This window comes from Cebus imitator, unplaced genomic scaffold (assembly GCF_001604975.1).
Source record: "Cebus imitator isolate Cc_AM_T3 unplaced genomic scaffold, Cebus_imitator-1.0 Scaffold266, whole genome shotgun sequence".
Taxonomy (NCBI): Eukaryota; Metazoa; Chordata; class Mammalia; order Primates; family Cebidae; genus Cebus; species Cebus imitator.
This window is the reverse complement of record NW_016107581.1, coordinates 3,539,179-3,563,341: the sequence shown is the minus strand read 5'-3', so window position 1 is coordinate 3,563,341 and position 24,163 is coordinate 3,539,179.

Here is a 24,163-nt window from a genome sequence, read left to right as displayed (position 1 = left end):
CTTCTAAACAAATAGTTCCTCATTGCCCTAGTATAATTTCTATACTGTAGGATAAGTGATCTAAGAATAATGCATTCACTTACCCACTCATCATTTTAAGAGAATTCATTCCACATCTGCTACGTGCCAGGTAGTGGACTGTGCACTGGGAAGGGGGTGGAGTAGTTCACTAAAATCATTTGAAGAAATGAAGACAGATCACATAAACTGGGGGAAGAAGAAGTCGTTTTGGAAATCTCCCACCTCAGTGATGCTGTATTCTTTCTTGGAAGTGATCCTGTTGCCTGTCTACATTATTTCAAAAATATCTGAATAAAACGGAAAAATACAGTCAGTCATGTGGCTTTTCATGCCAAGGACACCCATCATCCAAATGTCTCCGAGTATTCATGTGTTCAGCGTTATCTAGATAACCATTTTGGAGGATTGAAATTTTCATTCTTAATGGGACGTCATCATTCTGGGCACACATAGGTCTGAAAGTTTCATGTTACAAGCCAACAAATATCCTGTCTCTGACACAAGCCAAGTCCAGCTGGTTCTTGCGAAACCAAAACAAACAAACAAACAAAAAAAGGAATGAGAAATTATAAAAATAAGTGAGTATTAAAACCAACATAAAATTAGTCACTCTGTCTCTCTCTCTCACTCGCTCTCTCTCTGTCAGACACACACACTAACCATCCTGTTTCAGCTCCTGCTTCCCCTGACTCTCCACAACCAATCCCTCATCACCCCGAGCTCAGTGAGGCTTCCCCACGTACACAAGTGCTGACCAACGTCCCTCCTACACACCCACACACACTAGGTTTGCAGATAAAATACAGGATGCCCAGTTAAATTTGAATTTCAGATAAACCACAAATAGTTGTTTAGTATCAGTATATCCGGATACTGCATGTGGCACACTTATACTAAAATCATTCTTTGTCTATTCGAAATTTGAATTTAACTGAACATCTTGTAGTTTTATTTGCTAAATCTAGTGGCCTCACCGCCATCCGTCCCTGGAATTATGGGCTGTGACCAAATTGTCACCAAACTGTCACCGCTTTCACTCCTCTGGGCCTCAGTGCCATTTCCACCTTGGCACATCCCAATTCGCAGGAGGACGCATCTTCTCTGGCGCCTACCCCAAATCCCTACCCTACCAAGCGATGCCTTTGGAACAGTACCCACTGGAATTCCTGCCACCATGTTCTACAGGGCTGTTGCTAGTCCTAACTTTTCCTTGTCAGGCAGCGAGAGCCCATGGTAACCAGTCTCCCCTCCACTGGGGACCTCTCTGTCACTGAAGCCCCTCTCTGACAGTGACAGTACCGTGCCCCTCCCTGTGGTGGCCGTGATTCACGACAAATAAATTTCTATACTTCCCTGATATATCCCCAACAGAACAGCCCACCTATACTCATATTAGCCAGGATAAGGACTGATTGCATTCATAAGCCAAAATGAACACCAGAAGGCCGAACAATGCAGTCAAGAACAGACTATTTATTTCCTAAGAAGACACATAACTAAATGTAAAACTATCTGACAAGCCAATCAATGAATTAATAGTTACACAAAACATAATTTATCTCAGAGACTGCAATTCAACCACATAAACACTCATAATATCAAAGCTTTTTTATTTCCCCCAAATTTATCAAGGTCTTATTTAATTGCTATAAACACCTGAAGACATGAGCAAATTAACACATAAAATTGCAGATTTTAGCTGATACATATTCATGAATGTATGTTGCTGTGATCAGGCAAATAATGACCCAAGACATTGATAAATTTGATAGAAGCAAAAGAAAAACACAGCACACTGTTAACATTCTCTGCAGATCACAGAATGGAATCTTCGATTAGACCAGCTCTAAGAAACCATTCATAATAATTATTGTATTTCTGTAATTCTTCCAGGAGAGAGATCAGCAAATGTTTAATCAGAAAGCTTCATAAAAATACTATCCCCAAAACACCGGACTGCTAGACCGGTGCTAAAGAACGCTGGCTTCTTGGAAGGCTAATCCAGGCCCTGTTTCTCAGAATCCAGCTCACATTTCTTCCTGGCATTCTTGCCTATCTACTGCCACTCAGAAAGGACTGACAATTTTCCAAGCATTTGTGGGAATCTGAAGTTACAGCTATTTTGAGGTCTTCAAAATGAATGTATTTTATTTAGATGGAAATACACATCATGTGTTGGCTCACCCAGACTGGCTGCAGTGTACTTATTTTTCAAGCCCTGGCCTGCTAACCCTTCTCGTTAGAGCCCATCCATACATAGCTCCTATTCATTAAATTCTTTGCTCTCACCCAAGCAGGCAGTACCCCTGAGAGCTGGAAACTGCATTTAGTCTGGACATGCCGGACTGGTCCTGACAAAAGTATGTGAGTAAATGCCTAAGGCAGACAGTGAAACTGAGAGACAAAGGCAGGGACTGTGATAGACCCTGCAAACAGCTCTGGAGAAAGGGGCGTCATTACACAGCACGCACAGAGGAACGCTCATTCATGTCAGTGGAGCCCAAAGTAAACCTCAGAATCCTTCTCAACACAGTATTTCAGTCGTTTCTTGTCAAACTGCAGCAGGAAGCACTTCAAAGTGATTTGCTTCCCCTGTGCAGATTGAGGTCAAAAAGGAAGTTGGGCCCTGGAATCGAAAAATAATAACAACTCCACCAAACAAATACATTTTAACTTTTTCCTATGTTTCAGAAACTATTGCTTATATATGTTAACTCATCTGTTCTTCAGAATAAACCGATGACATAGGAGATGAATACGTTCGTACAACTAATACTGTCCCAATTTGTAACTACTTGCTCAAAGTCACATACAACGAGGTTGAAGGTCAGTATTGAAATATAGGTCTATTTCCCTCTGCATCATGTACTCTTAGCCATTGTGCTGACAGCGGGACTAACATTAAGTAGGGGGATTGACAGCTGCTTAAGTTTATAATTTCAAGGGGTAATTTTTTTAAAAAACCCCCTCGGCTCACACCATCTTCAAGCTCCCCTCCTGACATGGATTTGTTTGCTTTAACCAGAAGAGAACACCTGGTTGAATAGAGACAGCATGAAATGCTGAACCTCACAGCTCAGCCACTGCATAGCGGTCTGGCTTTGGGCAAATAGCTTAGCCTCCCTGGAGAAAATTGTCATGAGGATGCCTGCCCCCACAAGACTGTGTGAGCATTAAATGAAATATGTAAAGAGGCATTTTTAAAATGGAGTGAGGCATACAAGCATTAATTACTGTTATTAAAATCCGGTATTAAATAAAAGCATAAGATTTCTCCCAGAAGTATTTGCATTTAGAAAACGGTATCTACACTGAGATTCCAAGTGGAGTTGGGAGGTGAGTGGGAGGTGGACACCTAGGGGCCAGTGGGCAGTGGTGTGAATGTGTCTGACAGCGCCGGACATGGAGCAAGGAGGTAGGGGCTCCCGCTTTTCATTTGTCACTAGAAATAGTGACGTGGCTGGAAGCATCACCCCCAGATACACAGGCTAGATTTGTGCACTACCTTTGTCAGAAAATTCCCAGGCTATCAGACACTTTCTAATCAGCTCTTGTAAAATACAGATGGGATAATTAGAGAGTACTTATTATCTGTGGAGATGAAGACACAAGCAAAGGATCCTTCAGGATGTGCTAGGATTCTGGGAGGGAACCAGGGCTGAGAATGAGTACACACACTCCGGTCCTTGGGGCCTGGTCGGTATAGACCAAGGGAGGGAAACTGTGAGTTTCTCACATCTGCACGACTCATTGCCCACTAACCTCAAGGGCATCCTATGGGCTCTTAGCTCCCTTTTAAGATAAGGTCAGTCCAATTCTTTCTGTAGGTCAGTCAAGCCCTCTGGGGTTGAGAGGAGTTAGTTACTGTAATCCAGTGGCATTCCATCTCCCTGAGTAGCCGCTTCTCACACTCCATGGGGTGCTTTGGTTATTTGGACACCAATCTAGTGCAAAAGATGATCACACAACCCCTTTGAAGGCTTTTTGTATTTGTTTGTATCACTCATAGAGGCTTGTCTGGTAGATGATCCATAAGGTGACTTTAATTGAACCAGATAGGATTGAATTGAATTGAACTGAACTGAGTTTGAATGCGTTGAACTGGTCACCTTTTCTAACCCTGAATCTGGTAAGATGAGAGGAATTCTGTTTTTCTCCAGCCATTGTCTCAGACCAGCCCTATCTTGGTGTGCCTGGTCACTGAATGGAACACCAGTCTGTCCAGTTGCTAGGTGCCATCTTTGATGCCACGTCTTCTCTTCCACTTTTACCTCCCATCCAACCCAAGGCCAAATCCTGTTCATCTTTATCACATGCTCACGTTGAGAAACGATTTGCTTCTCTCCGTCTTTGCCACTGTCACCCACGGCCAAGTCATCACCATCTGTCACCTTGATCACTACTGCCTACTGAGCCATCTCCCTACTTCTATCCTTGTCCCAGAAAAAGAAAACAAATCACAACACCAATATTATCATATTGCTCCTCTGGTAAAACCCCTAAGAGTTTCCCGTCACCATCATGGTAAAGATAAAAGTCCTTGAGGTGGCTTATGAGCACAGCGCGGACCCACTCTTCTGAAGTGCTCATGCTGCTTCCGTCACGAGATCACCATTCTCTAGGTCTCACTTAGCCGTTCTGGCCCTTGGGCCATTCCCCAAACGCACTGTGCTTCCCCATATTGCACAAGTTGTCCCCTTAGCCTGAAATGCTCTCCATCTGAATCCCCACCTTTCCCTACTTAATTGACCTCAGTAAACATGGTTTTTGTTCATGTGATATCAGGTCTTACAGCTATCCTCTCTCCAAGAATACTCTTATCTTTCTGCATCATGCATGTGACAATTTGTAAGATATACACGTGTGATCATTGTTCCTGTCATTTTCCCGTGAAGCAGCAAGCACTCTGAAAACGGGGACCGTGTCTGCTTTTTCACTGCTGTGCTCGCAGGGCTCTGGCATGGTCCTGAGGTACGACACAGAACAATAGCCATTTGTTAATGAATGAGAAGAGAATGGATTCCACCAGCTCTTCAAACTACAGCATCATGGCCCAGAAAGCAGGGGCATGATGGGTAGATGAAGCCCACCCAGCTCTCACTCCAACTCCCCTCCCATATGTAAGCTGATTCATATTGCCTCCAAAATTTTGGGCTTATAATTTGCCGTGACATTTCAAAGATGGGTAACAACGCTGCAGGCCATAGAGGTACTCAGAATGGCTGCTGACAAGTTTTTACCATTGTGTGGAGCACTTGTCACTTGACAATTCTTGTCACCCAGTCCTTAGAATGCAGATTCTAAGGGTATGTCAGAGGCCACAAAGGAGATTACCTAGTTCTGTTTAAACGCCTCCTCTGATAAAGAAGGAGTTCATGACATCTGGGCCACTGTGGAACAGTTGCACTGGCTGGAAAGTTTTGACTAATGTTATGTTGACATCTGTCTCATTGTGACCACACACACCAGCTATGGTCTGAATGTTTGTGTCCCTCCAAAATTTATACCTTGAAATCCTAACCCTGAAGGTACTGGTATGAGGATGTGAGGCTTTGGGGGCGTAATTAAATTATGAGGGCAGAGCTCTAATGAATGGGCTTAGTGCCCTTATAAAAGAGACCCCAGGGAGCTGCCCTGTCCCTTCCTCCATGCAAGGACACACCTAGAAGGCGCCGTCTACCGAACAGAAGGCAGCCCCTTCCCAGATACCAAATCTGCTGTCACTTTGATCTTGGACTTCCCAGTCTCTAGAAATATGAGAAATAAATTTCTGTTGTTTATAAGCCACTTGGTTCATGGTATTTTATTATAGCAGCTCAATAGACTATGACACACATACCCTCATGTTCTTGAACCCACACGCCAAATAACCCGATATGCTCTTCCACGTGGCAACCCTTCAGTTACTTCTTCGAATAACTTCACCACTGACAAGCCACATCTGAAGTCTTCTTATCTACATTTTATGCTTTTTCCAGCCTTGATTTTTTATTTATGGACCACATCTTGCTATTTTATTGCATGCATTCTTACAAGCTACCTTAAATTCTGTGTGGAAAAAGGCCATATATAAATAAATCGCTGTTTCTTTTTTTCAGACAACAACTCAGGCTCACCACTCAACATTCTTCTCACCAAGCTTACATGATTACCTCAGTTGTAGTCTCGGATCATGCTGACACTAGAACAGCATCACCTCCAAACTCAATCTTCATCTGAGACAGGTTCTCCCAAGTCTGCAGCAGGGTTTCTGGGTACAGTGTCTTAGGATGACTAGGTAGAGTTTGAGAAAATGAAATCAGAGCCATCACTGTGTTTAACAGTTTCATTTTGCAAAATAGTTAACTGAAAACCCCTAAAAATAGCCACCTCTGAGCTGATAACCTGGCCTCCATATGAACTAGAACATTAAGGCCACAGAAATAAAGCTCCCTCACACCCCTCCACAAAATCTACTTTCTCTCTTCCCTCCTTAGCGGCTCTCTCTCTGAACTTGCCTTTGAAAGCCGTTCTCTTCACTCTGTCTTAACCCATTCCTTTCCACGTTTGTGAAGACCTGCTCCAAAAAGTGTCCCTATTACATGAGTATTTGTTTTCCTTACAGCCAGCGTCTTCCCTCTGCATGCAAAAGACTTGGGTCATCCCTATCCTAAAAATTGCTAATAATTAAATATTTAATATCCCACCATACCCAAAGCTGACATCCTAACTCTGTTCAAGCCTGAGTACACTCCTGGCAAGAACTGCTACTTCTGTTACATAAGAGAGGATTCAGGTTTTGGAGGGCCCGAAGCTGATATAGTTGAGGGTAGGGGAGAGAGGAGAGGTTCTCTAAGGTAAAGAATTCAAATGCATAAATTAAAATATAGATGCAAATGAATATTTGTTTAGAATAAGGAAAAGTTGCAATAAGTATCTTTTTTAAAAAATGGACGAATACCACAAACATCACAAAATTTACAAATTAATGTAATAATTTATTAATTAACTGGCCTCTAACATCATCCTCTCTTTTTTAGCTGCCTTCTCTTAGTTTGCTTCTTTATTTAGCAAAGATTTAATCTTTTATCCAGTACATTTAATTAAAATATTTATATATTTATAGTTTTTAAAAGTCTCAGCTTCCTATTTCATTTCTGATAACATATATAGTTGTAGAAATATTTTTTTAATTTGGAAAATCTTTTATCAAGTTTCGTATCTGAGCTGAAAGAGTTCAAAATATTTTAGGTTTTCTTGTGCTGCGACAAATCTTAAATCTTCTTTCAACTGACGACACCTGTTCACCAGTTTGTCACTGATTTCTCATGATAGTGACATGCAATTATGCATCTTAGGTTATCTTATCTGATAGGAGAGAATTCACATTCTGATTGGGTCTTGACAAGAACCAGATTGTCTACTTGTAATTTTACACATCTCATGATTGGGAGGGCTTTCCACATACCAGCTTCTGGCTCTGTTCATTTCAAACCTTTTCTCTTCCACTACCTACGCGTCTCCAAATGCGCGATGTCAAACAACTGTCTACGCTTGGTGTCAGTGCTGGGTGAGCTGGCCCAGTGGGTGGAGGAAGAATTCCTGTGACTATTAGCAGTAATTGAACTATATGTTAACTACCATATGCAAACCACCCAGCAGAGACTCTTCAGCCTTAACTCTAGTTCTCTAAGCTGATGCTTAAATGCCAAGCAGGCATTCCATTTTCCATTTAAGAAAGCCTGAGGAGGAACAGTGCTTTTACCCTCAGAGCAATTAAACATCTTACATGTGTAAGTTTCACAGATCACATGACCACGAGAAGGCATTGCTAGGACATGTCCTAGGGCCTAGGAAAGATCTGGGAAGTTAAGGGGCCTGAATGAAGCCTCATTTGCTTAATGCTAAATCTGCCTTGGCTGTTAAAGTATCCTCAAGAAAAATCTCCAAGTGCTGCCTTCTTTACCCAGATACTCACTCCTCTGTCACCTAACCTCTTGAAATTTCATTTCTCCAGTCTCTTGCAACTCAGCAGAGTCCAATTAACCACCTAACATTATAATATCTTTTTCTCAGCCTTTATTCTTCTTAAGCTCTTGGCCCTCTTGTACTGAACCAGGCTGGGTTTCTTTTGCCTCTGAACTAGCAACTTGCTTACTTGTTCACCAACTCTCTCTCTCACCCTCTATCATCCCACTGTTCCATCACCCCCGCTGTCACATCTCCTCTTTGTCCTCCCTAAATGTTGATGCTTTCCCAAGTTCTACCCTGAGTCCTTCCTTCCTTCCATGGAGCATTCTTCCTTGGAAACCTCATTCAGTCACAGAATTTCATTGTCACCTCAATTTATATGCATGTTCCAGTCTCCCCCTCTTTCAAACCAAATTTCATTGCCGCCCAACATCTCCCTGACACTTTAGTGTGTTTTCCCCAAATCAACTCTTGATTTGTGTTTATACTTTGTCTATTAATGATATGCTGCTGGGGTTAGGGTTAAGGTTAAGGTTAGCGTTAGGGTTAGGGTTAGGGTTAGCGTTAGGGTTAGGGTTAGCGTTAGGGTTAGGGTTAGGGTTAGGGTTAGCGTTAGGGTTAGGGTTAGGGTTAGGGTTAGATAGTTGTTGACTCCTCTTCCTCCCTTGACCACCACATTGGTTTTTTCTCTTTTCCATGGCACTGCCTTCTTCTAGTCACAGCATCCCAGTTGTACCAGAGAATCCTATGATCTATTGCTTTCTCTACACTTTCACCCAAAGGCTTTTTCCTTCTCAGAATTGCTGCATGCTTTTTATTTCCCTTATAGCATTTGTTAAATTTTGGTCTTATATTTATGTAGCAGTAACGAACACTTATCAAGTGCTTACGATGTGCTAAGCATTTTGCATTATCTCATTTGAATCTCCCAACCACCAGGTTTTTCTACTGGCTCTAATTAAGATGATGATTATTTCTAGTTTTGATGAAGTACCTGAGCCTCATAAAAATTAGTAACTAGCTCAAGGTCACATGGAAAGTGGCAGAGCCAGAATTTAGATATAGTTGACTGACTACAAGTAACATGAGCTTATTCACCAATAACTAATAAAATTAATAATTGCTATCAATTATTATGTACTCGCCATGTGTTCTGTACAATTTACAATTACCCTATGAGTTTATACTATTATAATTCCCTTTTTGTAGAGGAGAAAACTAAGGCCCAGAAAGTTTATGTCATCCCCTAAAGTCTTCTTGCTGGTGGTAACAGAGCTACAATGGGAGCATGCACCATTTGGCTCCAGATACAAACAGCTATGTCACCAGACTGCCACCCTCTGCTCTGCTGACTTCATCTCATCTATTGTTTCCCACTTTCTACTACCAGTGGTCTCCTCAAAGACAGGGCCACTTTTTACTCATTTTCTTCATACTAAAAATAATTTCAAAATTATTATGATTTTTATTATTATTTGAGACAGAGTCGCACTCTGTTGCCCAGGCTGGAGTGCAGTGGCTCGATCTCAGCTCACTATAACCTCTGCCTCCCGGGTTCAAGAGATTCTCCTGCCTCAACCTCGAAGGTTCTTGGGATTACAGGTGCATGCCACCACACCCATCTAATTTTTTGTATTTTTAGTAGAGATGGAGTTTTGCCATGTTGGCCAAACTGGCCTCGAACCCTTGGCCTCAAGCGATCTACCCACCTCGTCCTCCCAAGGTGCTGAAATTACAGGCATGAGCCCCCACATCCAGCCTCAAAATTATTTTAAAAATTACAAATACTAAAATTTTTTTTCTGAACCATTTCAGAGTATGTTACCAACATGCTGCCCTATAATTCTTGAGCAATTCTTCTACATAACTACAATACAACCATCATAACAAGGAAATTAACACTGAGAAGTCATTACCACCTACTCTCAGCCCCCATTCCATTATTGACAATTTTTCCCAGTAACGTCCTTTACAGCATAAAGATCCAATGCAGATTTAAACATTTAGTGGTCAGTGTCTTCTGCCTCCTTTAGTCTGAAATAATTCCTCAGTCTTTCCTTATCATCCATGATCTTGACACTTTTGAACATAGAAGACCATTTGTAGACTCTCTCTCTATTTGAGTTTGTCTGATGTTTCATTGTAATTAGATTCAGGTTATATGTCTTTGGCAGGAATCTCTCAGAATGATGCTCAGTTCTTCCACATCTTCCAATCAAATGATCACAACTGATTTTTGTCTCTTTTCTGTTAACTGTGATAATTAGATTAAGATGATATCTGCTGGATTTCTCACAGTTACTCATTTGTTTTCCTTAGCACATAAATATTTTGCAAAATGTATTTCTTTTAGACTATGTAAATATCTTATCATCAAACTTCTACCCACTTAGTTTTAATATCCATAGATATTTCTTGGTTTAATTATTATGGCTGCTAAATGGTGATTTTCTACTGCAATTATTCCTTCTACATCTATTAATTCGGCATTCACTTATCCAGATTTATTTATCTAATACTTTATTTATAGTAGTATGAACTCATGAACTCTGTTTTATTGAATGGATTATAATTCTTTGCTAGCATTATCTACTTAGAAACTCAACTTATTCCAGATTTGTGTGAGCCCCTTCAAAGAGGCTTCTGTGTTCTCATCAGCTTTTGAGTACTTCCTTACATTCTGGAACATAACGTTTTTCCAGGCTTCTCTTGTACTTTCCCTGACCCAGTGCTGGCATCATCCATTTCTCCAAGCAGCCAAGGTGGTATTTAGTAGCAAATGCTGTTTAGATATCCAGGTCTGGCCTCTGTGTGTTCTCATCATGATTGCAATGTTGCTGCTCTAGGGCTCTTTGAGCAGTCAGAGGTAGGAAGTGTGTGTGTGTGTGTGTGTGTGTGTGTGTGTGCGCGCGCGCGCGCGCGCACGTGTATGCACGCATGCACACACACACACATCCACATATTTTAGATCTATATTCATATATATATGCACCCATTTAGACCTATATTTCGATATACACACACATATTTAGATCTATACTTATTTCTCTATGCCTATCTATCTCTCTATTCCTCTTCGAAACAATGAGTTTACACAAGTACCCCAATTCTGATCTAATATCACTTGGTTCATTCCATTTTTCTCCTTTTCCAAATGTATAACTCTCTCTTTAAATAGTGTGAAATCTGTATCCCATTATCTTAGCTTATTTACTTAATGGGTCTATCTCCCGATGCATATATAATCCCCTGTCACTGCCACGGCTCCCCCATCCCACATAGATGTCCTTCCCACCCTACTCAGGCTCAGATGCCAGCCCTTCCCCACCACCAGCTCCCCAACCTCTCCTTCCAATACAGAAGCCGGTCTCTCTCAGCCCCACGTAACAGCCTCTGGACTAAAATCCTAAAGAAAGTTACTAATTTTATAATGGACTAGCATGCCCTTTGTCCACTGGGTACTCAATTTTTTAACAGAATAAAATAAACACTTGCCTGTATGTTTTTTTAAGATAAAAATTAGTCTTTATTAAGAAAACAACACAGCTTATACTTTCTTACTATAAAAAGACAATGGCTAAATAAGAGCAAAAATTAAATAAATAATAACTTCCCATTAAGATGCCTAAATTTAACTTTTAAAATGAAAAAAGGTCATCATTTTTCCACTATATCTGGCCTGCCCCCGTATTCATCAGAGTTTCTGTCCTTCGTTTCTTTTCCAATGTACTAGCAAGAAAAAATGTTTTAAATTATTTTTCAAAAATGTCCTTGTCACTTCATGAATTGAAACTGATTAGTCTTAGTTTCTCTCTGACCAGGCTGTCTAAAGTCTACTGCTGTGACACATTATTGTGAACTGCTCTCTCCAGACAGAGACTCCCCAATATCTGATGAGTGTCCATCCATTAAGAGCTCCTCCCTCTGAGAACATGGTCCTTCCATTACATATCCTGATTCAGGATAGCTTCCATTCCTAATGTTTCAAAACTGTTAACATATTACAAAAGAGCTTATGAAGGACTTTTCATGAATATCATATTTCAGTTATTGATTTGTTTTTTAATTAAGGTGCACACAGATGTGATGTGGTTATAAAATAAATAATGTGTGGCTTATGGAAATAGGTTTTACAATTTTCATAGTTTACTGTGAATATATGAGAAATAAACATATTTTAAAGAAAATTTGTTATTTGGAGTTTCCAGATAAATTAAAGAATATGGCCACCAGCAAACAAAAGTACAACATTCTGATTTCTTAGGTTTAAGATAAAACTTCTAGACATCTATGAAGGCCTGTAGTGGACATTAGTGTTGACTATTGGATGACCTCTACCATGACACTTTAGGTCTCCACCTCATCAATATTCAGGTAAGACAGGAATCCAGTTTCTGGTGCCATCATCCATAGATTGTCAGATGATAACAATAACTCACACATAATATTACATGTATTCTTTATTAGAACCCTTTAAGGTAGACAAGAGCTATAACGTGTATTCTTTATTAGAACCCTTTAAGGTAGACGAGAGCTATAACGTGACTGCACATGCTCACATATCTGCTAGGTGGCAGAACTGAAATGCAATCTCAGGTCTTCATTCATACCACACATCACGCTCTCTCTCCAGACTAGATTATACTTGTAATAGGTTTCTGATTCCTCAATCACATCTTCTTATGTGGTGCATCCAAGCTCCCTTCTACCTAATGAGGTAGATAAATCAAGCCAATCAAGTCTAATCTCATGGGAAAAATGCCTTCTGAAAAGATGTTTTCTTTAAGATAACTGGCTTTTAAAAGAAAAATTTCCCTTCAAATTAAAGAGCAAAGTAACGAAATTCTCTACCAGATTATGTAACTGGCAAAGTGGAGTGAATTCTTTTCTTCTGGACTATCATTTTTGTATGAAGACGGGATAGTAAATTCTAAGCATGAACTATTTTTCAAAGATGACTATGATATAACCATGAGAATATAGGATGGAAAAAATGAATCAGTTACTTGATGGTCATGACAAAGATTCAAAATCAGCATTTCGGTGTCTGATGAATTTACTGCTTTCACCTGGTGAAAATACAGGCCCAGCACAATGGCTTATGCCTCTAATCTGAGCACTTTGGGAGGCCAAGGCGGAAGATCACAAAGTCAAGAGATCGAGACCATTTGGCCAACATAGTGAAACCTCGTCTCTACTGAAAATACAAAAATTAGCCAGGCATGGTGGTGCACACCTGTAGTCCCAGCTACTCAAGAGGCTAAGGTAGGAGAACCACTTGAGCCAGGAAGGTGGAGGTTGCAGTGAGCCGAGAACACGCCACTGCACTCCAGACGGGCTACAGAGCAAGACTCTGTCTCAAAAACAAAAACAAAGAAAAAGCAAAGAATTCTACTACTATAAGAAATATTTATTATTTTTATTATTACAAAATTAACATGTGCTTATTACTCTTAAAATGCATAAAGTTATAAAGAAGAAAATTAGAAGCACATACATTTTCACCGCCAAGCAATAATGACTGGTTTCTCTTAAAAATTTCCTTTCATGCATTTGCATGTCTGGTTTTGTTTTTACAATACTGGAATTACATAGTAGAGTTGTGTTTTCCATTTTCTTTTTCATTTATATAAATAGCATTTTCCCATGACATTAAACTCTGTAACGGGGCATTAGTGGATGAATAATAGGCTATGGAATGTACCCGAATTTATTTAACCATAATTTATTTAACTCTGCTATTAGAAATGTTGACATTTTTATTTTCACTATTAAAAATAGCAATACAATAAACACTTTTGCATGTAAATCTTTTCCCAAAACTTTGTGTCTATTCCTAGAAGTAAAATTACGATATCAAAAGGCATGAACTCTTTTAAGAATGAATTTGTAACATTGTTACATGCATTTCCAGGAAAATCATACCCATTATCCTTCAACAAGCAGTTTATCAAAAAACCCTTGGTAGCATTTAATATTTTAATATCGTTTTGTCAATTTGCTGGTTTAAAACTAAAATTTATTGTTGTTTTGATTTTCATGTACTTTACTATCAATAAAACTGAAGGGGGTCAGGAGCAGTGGCTCACACCTGTAATCCCAGCACTTTGGGAGGCCAAGGCGGGCGGATCTCAAGGTGAAGAGATAGGGACCATCCTGGCCAACATGGTGAAACCCCGCCTCTATTAAAAATACAAAAATTAGCTGGGCCTGGTGGCACACCTGTAGTCCCAGCTACTTAGGCGGCTGAGGCAGGAGAATTGCTTGAACTTGTGAGGCAGAGGTCGCAGTGAGCTGAGATCCCGCCACTACACTCCAGCCTGGTGACAGAGTGAGATCCAGTCTCAAAAAAAAAAAAAAAAAACTGAAGGATATTTACACATGTAAGTTTCATGTATATGAATATATTCATCTGTATGCTTTGTGTGTATTTCCTTCTGTCTTATGTCTATTTTTCTACTGATATATTCACATTATTATTTTTAAATATATATTTAAAATACATTTTCAAATATTAATGAATACACTCTTTTATATATTAAACAGAGCCCTTGACACATTACTAATAATGTTATCAACATTACTTACCACTTTGTCACGTGCTTTTAATGTTTATATCATCAAACCTTTAAGGTTCCACTAGGTATTCAGACCTCACAGTGTTTAAAACATGTCATTACCCATTTGGGTAAATAGAATAACTTGTCTATCCATCAGTTCATTTGTGGCTGCACAATAGCATTAAACCAAGCTGCTTTGAGAGCCCAACAACCCATATTCAGCAGCCTCCACTGGCAGTTTTGGAGAGTAGTGAATTATACAAAAGTACACTTCCAAAACTCAGCCTTCCATAACCATGTTCAGTGGAGCTTTGAACTGACCTGGGGCCCTTTGGGAACTATGTTTCTCTCCAGACATAACATTATTTCCTGATTATAGAAACAAATCTTATCAAAAGCACCTCAAGACTCTTCTAGGGGACATCAAATACCCATTGCCAAACAACATTTTGATGATTTAAGTATAAATGAATGTGAAACATATGGACTATATTTCCTCTAAATAAACAAGAATATAAAATGGAAAGGTGCTTGGCCAAGTAGATTTGGGACTGTTTGGAAAGAAAAATGAGTTTAATTCAAGCCTAAAACATAATCCGTTTATCAACTGTATATATGATCTCAAAATAAGTTGGGTCTGTGCCGGCCACAAGTATTCATAATCCCTGAGAGAAGATGGGAATTCCAAGGGTATCTCTCTCCAACCTGTATTTTAAGTCCCTCTGTGGCAATATTTTTTAAAAGAGGGAAGAATACATAAAGTCTATTACTTTTCCTTTCATTTCAGCTCTGCCACTGTGAAATATTGAGATTCACATCAAGCCAGAGGAGTCCTTCATACCACTCCAAGCTGAGCCAGCCCAAATGAGTGCAGGAGAGGCTGACACCTGTAGCGCGGAATTACCTTCCAGGAATCAAGCCGCTCTCAGCCAAAACTGCCATCTGTCCACGGCGAAATCTGTCAATTGTGGCTACTTATGAAATCTCTAGTTGAGCCTATAAATGGCTTTATCTTACCTTGCCTACTCTCTTATCCAAAATTGTACAGCGTTGTACACTCATTTTTCTGAAAGGAGAAAAGTCTTGAATAGTCACTAGGAGTGCTAATGAAGCGCAGAGTGTTGGGGCGCAAAGTGAAAGGGGCTTTGGAATTAAGCAATCGTAGAGTCAAACCCTGCTGCTCTTCGCCGTGTGCTCATTGGACGTGTCATTAACATCTCTGCTTCAATGTGTTTATCCTGTGAAATGGGAACAGTGATACCTCTCCTGCCACATTCGCTGGTGGTGGGAAAGAGTTACGAAGAAAATAAGCATGAAAATGTCTGGCCACTCATAGCTGTCACTTAACATACGAGGCTTCCATGGGCCTTTCTGGGGATTTTCCAAGTCACAAAGTGCTATAAATGGGATCAGTGAGGAAAATGGGGCCTCGGTTGCAGATTAGATTAAAGCTGTTGTGGGAATGTTTGGCTTTCATTTTATTTTTCAGGATTAATCTACATTCCTTTAACATCATATCATCCGTATTTACATAAAACTAGGATACTCAAATGATATGTTACCTGATTTTTAAACTTACATTGTGGTGTGGAATTACAAAGAAATAAACAGAAACCCACAGATGGAGAAAATTCCAGTTGAACAAAAAGGTCTTCTTGCCGGTTCCAAAAATGTTAACAAGTATTTCTTAAACAGGATTGGTCTCAGGCTGTCTCTTTCAGCCAGCATACTGTGCAAGAGATTACTAGGGACAGCAAACCAGCTTTGATCTCCAATAGACTATTTTTTTGCCAACCCGCACTTCCTAAAACTCAAATGCCCTTGGTGGCTTGTGCCTGTAATCCCAGCTACTTGGGAGGCTGAGGTAGGAGAATTGCTTGAACCGGGACCGGGGAGGTGGAGGTTGCAGTGAGCCAAGGTCACGTCACTGCACTCCAGCCTGGGCTACAGAGCGAGACTTGATCTCAAAAAAAAAAAAAAAAAAACCTCAAATGCCCTATGTCATTTCTGTCATCATTATTACCTTAAGAGTGTCCACAAGGTCACTGATAACACAAAATAAATAGTCCCCAGATGTCTCTTTCAAAACCAAATCAGAAAGGGTAAGAGAGCAACTTAAGACAGGAATCTTTATCCCAAGACTTTCTCTAGAAGTTTTAGTAGAGAAATATCACTGAAGTGTAAGGCCCTCCATGAAATGTTGGAGCATTTGAAAATATCATCATATCTTAAGTCTATGGCTAATTTGTCTTAGAATTTTAATATGTTTTCAACATCTTTACATCTCAACGCTTAAAGGATTATTTTATCAGCTTTACCAGGCTTCAGAACAAATGAAACCCAAATCATTATCAGTTTTCAACTTTTCCTTTCTCATAGCTTCACAACTGACCATTATATGTAAAACCAGAGACTACGTATTTTCTAAGACAATGTCAAATTCAAGTATCATACTTCCTTTTTTCTTTTTTCTAACAAGTTTATTTCTCTATTTATAAGTATACATGGTATATCCTACTTAGCAAGTTAAGAGTATAAGCTCTGGAGTCAGAGAGAATAGAACGATCTCCTGCATTTGCTAGGAATCATTTGTGTGACCTTGGGGAAGTGAGCTACCTTTTCTGAGCCTCAGTCTCCATGTTTATAAATTAGACTGAGTAGCATGACCTTTGGCTTAGAAAATATAGTTATAAAAATTATATCCTATCCAAAAATAGGTGAGCTATGTTCCACATAGGCAGAGGTAAAAGTCCCCAATGTATCGAATACTTATGCAAAAATCATATTATTCCCCTTGGATTTTTCCTTAAATACATACACACACACTTACTCTCAAAATCCCTGGGCTTAGTCCTTCCTTTTTCTGCTTTCTACATTTAAGCCATTTCATTGCCTTTCACCATCACACCTGGAAGATCACAGAGTAGAGAAAACATGGGTACTTCAAATGACAGGTCCCTTCAAAATATACATTTCCTTTGTGACCCAGAGGTTTCCACGTGCATGATCTTACAGCCCCCGTTCAGTTACCTTTTTTTTTTTCAAACTAGGTAGGTTTAATTAAATGATGGCTGATATCTTCTCTGGGTCTGTCTTCAAGGATTTAACTTAATAATTATAGCATTATATAATAAATTAAGCTGAAGTAGATGTCTAAAATGAGATTTTAAAGCCAGCTGCATAATTTAATTAGTCTTACCATCTTGGTCCATTGCAACATAAAATCTCTCTTGTTTGTATTAAGCAAGCTTCACTACGTTTCTCATAAAAATGAAGTCTGTGATGAACACTGTCCAAAGAATGCACGTTGCATTTCACCAATAAGCTTGGTCTTGGCTGTGGGCTTTTTGGAGGTGATTAAGTATTGTAAGTGTAATCCACATGTGAAAGTACATGAAATAGTTGAATAGAAAAATTTCACTGAAACCAGAGAGAAAAATTTTTAGCTCAAGATTAAGGGCTGATGTGGGTTGGGAGATGAGCTGAAAGCATAAAGAATAATTGAGATACTGGGGGACAGAAAAGAGCTCAAGGAAAGGGTTTCTAAGCAAAGGAATCGTTTTTCCAGGAACACACAGACCTGGATTTTTCTTTTTTTTCTTGATCTTCTTAAAAAGCCAGGAAGGTTTCTAAAATCCTTCCAACCTTGGTTGCAGCAAGCATTTTGTAACAGGCTTTTTTGTGGGGGAACAAAAATCAGTAGAGATCACTCTCAGGGGAAGAGAGCTATAGCTGCAGCATGATACAGATCTATGAAATGACAAATAAGAGAGTTAAAGCTGTAGAGAGACCGCTGATGGAGTCCTGTAGTCGAGGCAGGAAAGCTTTGCATTTCCAAGATTGAGAGGGGCCGAATACAGAGCAGAAGCGTGAGAACTCTGTGTAATCAAGACCTGTGTTCTGACTTAAGGATGCACCCTGAGTTGGGCATTCAAAGCAGATCAGAGGATGCCAAAGAGCCAATACGATGAAAGAAGGAATGGATGGAAACAGATCAGCTACCCTGGTCGCCTTTCTAAAGAAGCTGAATGGTATCTTTGAAATGCAAAGATTTTGAGGGCAAGCAGCCTTTCTCTGAGGCACCTCCGCTCACTATCCATGAGGCCTTGGTCAGGTTAAACTCTCAAAGCCTGTTCCTCATCTAAGCACAGGAAATAATATCTAAATTTCATGCTTAGAGTCTGTTTGCATGAACGCACTGTGGACACCAAAAAGTGTGAACTGATGTTTAGCAACGTCAGTTCTTCCCAATGCAAACGTTCTCTCTTAAGTCAGGTCTGTGGGTGTGGTGAGCCACACCCCGTCCTCCTTCTTATAAAAAATGCTTCCATTTCTTTGAAGACAATTATTAAATCACCTGTCAGAATGTGGGTATCCTTAGGGAAAAAAAATAAAATAGGCGTTTTCACAAAACGCAAATTGCTGTGTTATTTCTCCTCCCCGCCCGCAAAGATTCAATTAACGAGAGGGAAAAGGTGGCTGGGTTTTTAACAAGTTCTTCATGCTGAATTGCTTAGAGATGTACATTAAGCCTTCTTTTAGTAATAGGAAAAAATTATCTCGTCATGACTCGACTGTCTTTCCTACCTCCAGAAGTATCGCAATCAATCAGCTGGACAGCAAGATTGATTTTCTAATTAAGCCAGCATTTGTATCGGCTTGCAGAGCCACAGAAGGCTTCCCTACTGTATCTTCCCAGCACATTCCTATTTGTATTCATTTACCCTCACATTTAAAGCACTTTCAAAGTTAGGGGAAAAGGGCCGGTCTCATTCTCCATGCAAATATCCAATAGGATTCCCGGCTGCTTCAGGGAAGAATTACATCATTATTGACCAAAAAACGAGAAAACGTTGACAGGAGTCCATTTGGACTGGATTTGGCTTCCACATGGATGAAATTTGCCACCGTAACCCTGCTTTCCCACCGGCTCCCAATCCCCAGGGCCCACCCGTGGTCGCAGCTGGGCCAGCCAACACAGATGGCTGGAGGAGGCAGGCTTTTAGCCTTTCTAAAAGCTCCACTTTAAGCATTGCTTGCCAAAAAGGTATAGCAGGCTTTTGTGCAGGCCTCTGTGATGAGATGTGCTCATGATTTAATTTACTTAGGGAAGAATATGAAACCCTGAACAGCTCAGCCGGATTCAGCGTCCTCAGGGACTCTGCCAGAGGAGAAAACTTACTTTAGCAATTCCAGATCCAATGTGTGGTGCCTTGATGCTCATGACCTTCCTTCAGTGAGAGGCACTGGGGAATAAAACTGAGGTCAGTAAGAAAAGCTTGCATCTTTTTTAGTTCATTCCTGGTACATTCATTACCTAATATTTTGTAATTAAGAGCTCAGTCTTTCCCCAATTCAAAATGCTAATTTTGATTTAGAGAGCATTCTGACCTGAACAGGAATGAAGTTGACTTATGTTCAATCTTAAACAAATGGAGAAAAAGAAAAAATAAAGAGGGTGACTCAGGTAAACAACGTGACTTTGAGTAGGAGGGGGTAGATGTGTGTGATGAAAGGATTTAGGAAGCAGTTGTTTCAAAGACCTTAAAAGAATCGTCTTTCAAGTAGCGTCGTTCATATCCATGTTGCCTTTGCACTTTGGCGGCGTGACCCCAGTCATTCGTGTTCTCCTGGGCTGCACAAACACAGCATGCTCCCAGCTGAACTCATGGCCTTTTCCTGAAACATCCTCCTTATTCTGATTTCCCTATTTCTTTATATGGCCCCACTGCACTCCTAGCCATCAGATTCAAACACGACTGACTCAGTTCTCTCTTGACACCCACATGAAATTGGTTGTCTTACTCTGTGAAAGTGATCTGTGGGAGACAGCAGCATGATTTCTTATCATTTTTACTTAGATTATTGCAACAGCTTGCTAACTTTCTTTTCTGCATCGTCTCTCCTTTTTCTTGTCCTCTATTTCATTGCCAGAGCAATAGTCTAATTATTTCCAAAGAGTATCTTGAATTTTGTTATGCCATGTTCAAAGACTTTCCGTTTCTTCCCACTGAATTCTACTTAGAACAAACTCCTCATGTCAGCAGACTTTTCTGAATGTTCTCATATGTCACCCATAGGTCAGTGGTTGGAGGTTGGTACTTTCCCCAGAGGTGATAAAAATTCTTTGCTTAACCAAACGAATTAGGTTCCCAAATCTTATCCTAGGCCTGTCTTTGTACTTCCTTGAAAAATCAAATTTTAGGGGGAACCCTGCTAAGTTAGTTTAGCAAGTTTCTCCCACTCTTGATGTCAGATAACCCTTTATATCTGATCAGGTTCCTTATCCTCCGCCATCCCCAGGTGATGTCTGATGACCCTGGCCTTTCTCCAGCAAGAATCCTGTTCGGTTTGTTTAACCAGAATCCCCCTTGCCCCTGATGCTTCCTCCCAGTAATTTTCCATCTATTGACCCCAGTCTGCTCCTTGACTGTAAATTCTCATTTGCCCATGCTGTATTTAGAGCTGATCCCAATCTCTCTACTCCATGTAAAATTGTGGTCTTTAGGTCTATTTCAGTGGGACAAATAAAGCCTTTCTTACTATGCTTTAACAATTATCATTGAATAACTTTTTCTTTAACAGGGGCATTTGGAATCTGTCAGAGTTGTGTTAGCCTCAGTAACTAGAAATCACAACTGTCATTTACTGAGAGGTACATTTAGCAACCCAGGAACAAGACAGTCACAACACCCTGTTAGAAACACTGCTACTAATCAGGCCAAATCTAACTTTATCCTTCTTCCAAATATGTACCACCCTGGTTATGACCTGATTCATCTTCAAATCAGTCCCATGTACCACCTCTTCCAAGTAAACTGTCCTGATCATGACTACTACTCTGTATCCTAACACACACACACATACACACACACACACACACACACACACACACACACACGACTTTGATCTTTCCCCTTTCTGAATTTCACTTAGAAAACTTAATCACAGTCTGCCTTTTACAAATAAATTGGCCTTAGATTGCAAACCCCTGGTGAGGCGGTATTCACATTGCTCATATTTATTTCATTAACACAAGTTACACAAAGCTTTATATAAAATAAGCACTCAATATGTGGTCATTAAATTGACATGGGATGAGGATCTGCACCGTGAATGGAAGACAGAGGCCCCAAGAGTCAGGCTGAGCCTGAAGGACTGAGTGGGTAGTCAAAGCAAAAAAAAAAAAAAAAAAAAAACATAGCCTCAGACAGGGAGAGACAGACTAGGCAGAGAGACTTTGTAGCAGCCTAAGAAAGAGAGGGCAGCATCCTAGATCAGAGGTCAGGCAACAAGAGCTCAAGAATTCAAGGCCTCAGTGGTCAGGGAGACAGAAGTACTAATGAGACATAAATGAGCAGCTCAAAGAAACATCATAAAACAAAGGACAATTTAGGACCAAAAATGAACTCACCAAGTCACTGAGAAACTGGTTGGCCAGTGGTCTTGGCAGGTTGTGCCCTGGGACTCAAAGCAGCTGAAGGGGAGCAGCTGCATGGCAGTGGAACTGAGACACAGTTGAGCTTATGTTTTGCTGCAGGCTCTCAGCTCTCACGTGGTTCCTCTGAGGACGGGCATCCATCCTGGCTCCATTAGTATGAGCTCTGCAAGGGGGGACAGACCACTGGCAGCATTTGGCCTGTGCATTTGCAAGAGAAATCAGTAGCTTTTAGGAGGCCACACCAGGGGCAGGGCCAATAACTGACCAGCTGTTTGAGGAGAGTTATTTGCTGGTGAGAAAGAGGAAGAGGTAATGTTTTAGAAGCATGTTCAACCATGGTAAGTTACATGCATACTTGACTCTTGGCAAGAAAAGTGACTTTGAGGAAGAGAACACTTGAAGGTGATTTTTGCAGAAGGAATGGAAGGAAACTTTGGAAAGAGAGCTCCATGGTAAAAAGAACTGGGCTATGTGCTAGAATTGAAACCATGCAAATAGAGAGAGAAAAATGAGAAAATATGCCCTACAGAGGACTTCAAAGGGAAAGGCATTGAAGTCTCTAAATATGAAGTCTCAGTGGAGTGGAGGGAATAGAGTTATGTAGTCATGGAGAAAAACTGTGAAGAGTAAAGAGATCCCTTGACTAGAAACGTCACACTCAAGTGGTATAACCCATATACTGGGAGAAAAAATGGAATAAGAGTTGGGTAAGACTGAGATTAAAGGGGAGCTCCATCTATTTTGAAAAAGTAATAACCATTAACTATGGGAAGGATAACCAAGAAAATTCATGGGTGACTATTGATCGCGGGGCTATTTTTTATGAAGCACCTTCCTAGAGGAGGCATGTCCCTATCAAACGACAGGGAGGGTTTCAGTAGGTGAGGAGGAAAGAACTGAGGAGCTGGGCATTCAGTTAATTCAGATAATGCCAACATCATGAACTACAGCCTAGGACCAGGAAAGTATATTCCAGAGATAGGGAGAACAAAAGACAGAATGAAGGAGAGGAGGGAAATGGGAAGAGTTGATTTGCAGCACTTGAACGCTTAATCATCATCCATCCCATGGTGAACCATTAACACTGAGCAAAGGTATTCACTGATTTATAAAAGAGGTATGTGGTGCTAGGGAGAAAGCTAACACCCAGTTTTCTTTTTTTTGAGACAGAGTCTTGTTTGGTCACCAGGTACCAGGCTGGAGTGCAGTGGCACGATCTTGGCTCACTGCAACCTCCGCCTCCTGGGTTCAAGCAACTCTCTCGCCTCAGCCTCCCGAGTAGCTGGGTCTATAGGCACGCACCATCGCGCCCAGTTAATTTTTGTATTTTTAATAGAGACGGGGTTTCACCATGTTGGCCAGGATGGTCTCGATCTCTTGACCTCGTGATCCGCTTGCCTTGGCCTCCCAAAGTGCTGGGATTACAGGCGTGAGCCCCCGCTCCTGGACCCAGTTTACTTTTTTAAAAAATCACTTCTCCCCTTCCCCCGCACACCACCCATATTCCTATGATGATGTTTCCATTACAATCCAGAAGAGGAGTGTGTGGGCTTCTGCTGCTGCCATCCTCCACGTATCTCTTTATCTTCAAGAATCTCCATTGCATTCACAAAGGAATGGTGACAGAGTTAATTAGAGGAAAAGTTAATTAGAATCTAGCTCTCCTAAAATGTCTCTCTACCTTCAGCACTTCCTCAAGTTACTAAAAGTGCTGCTGAGAGGAAAGGATTTGCACTGAAGCAGAACTTTGTGGCTGTGAAGGTAATTCCAAGATGACTACAAAGAGAAGGATGTGAATTATAAGTGCAAGAACACTTGGTATTTTCATTTATAGTAATTTGCCTTTGGAGGTAACTCTAGATACTAGGGACAGAAGGTCCAGGGAGCTGTGTCAGAATGACTATTCATTTGTCTCAGGAAAAGAGACCTCATCACCTTATATAAAAAGAGAAGAAAAGGAGAGGAAGTTAGACAAAAGTGGGTTAAAGAGCAAGGGTGGAGAAATCTTCCTTCTCCACATCAGGACTAATTTTAGTAGTCAGCAGTGCCAGTAATTTAACCCATTAAAATATTTAATCCAAGGTTCTATTCAGAGTTTTTTCTAGGAGTAAGTTGACTTTGGGAGCACAAAGGCAAGTGAATTAAAGCAGAATGTTATGCAAAGCCCTGGTTTGGTTTTTTGTTTTTTTGC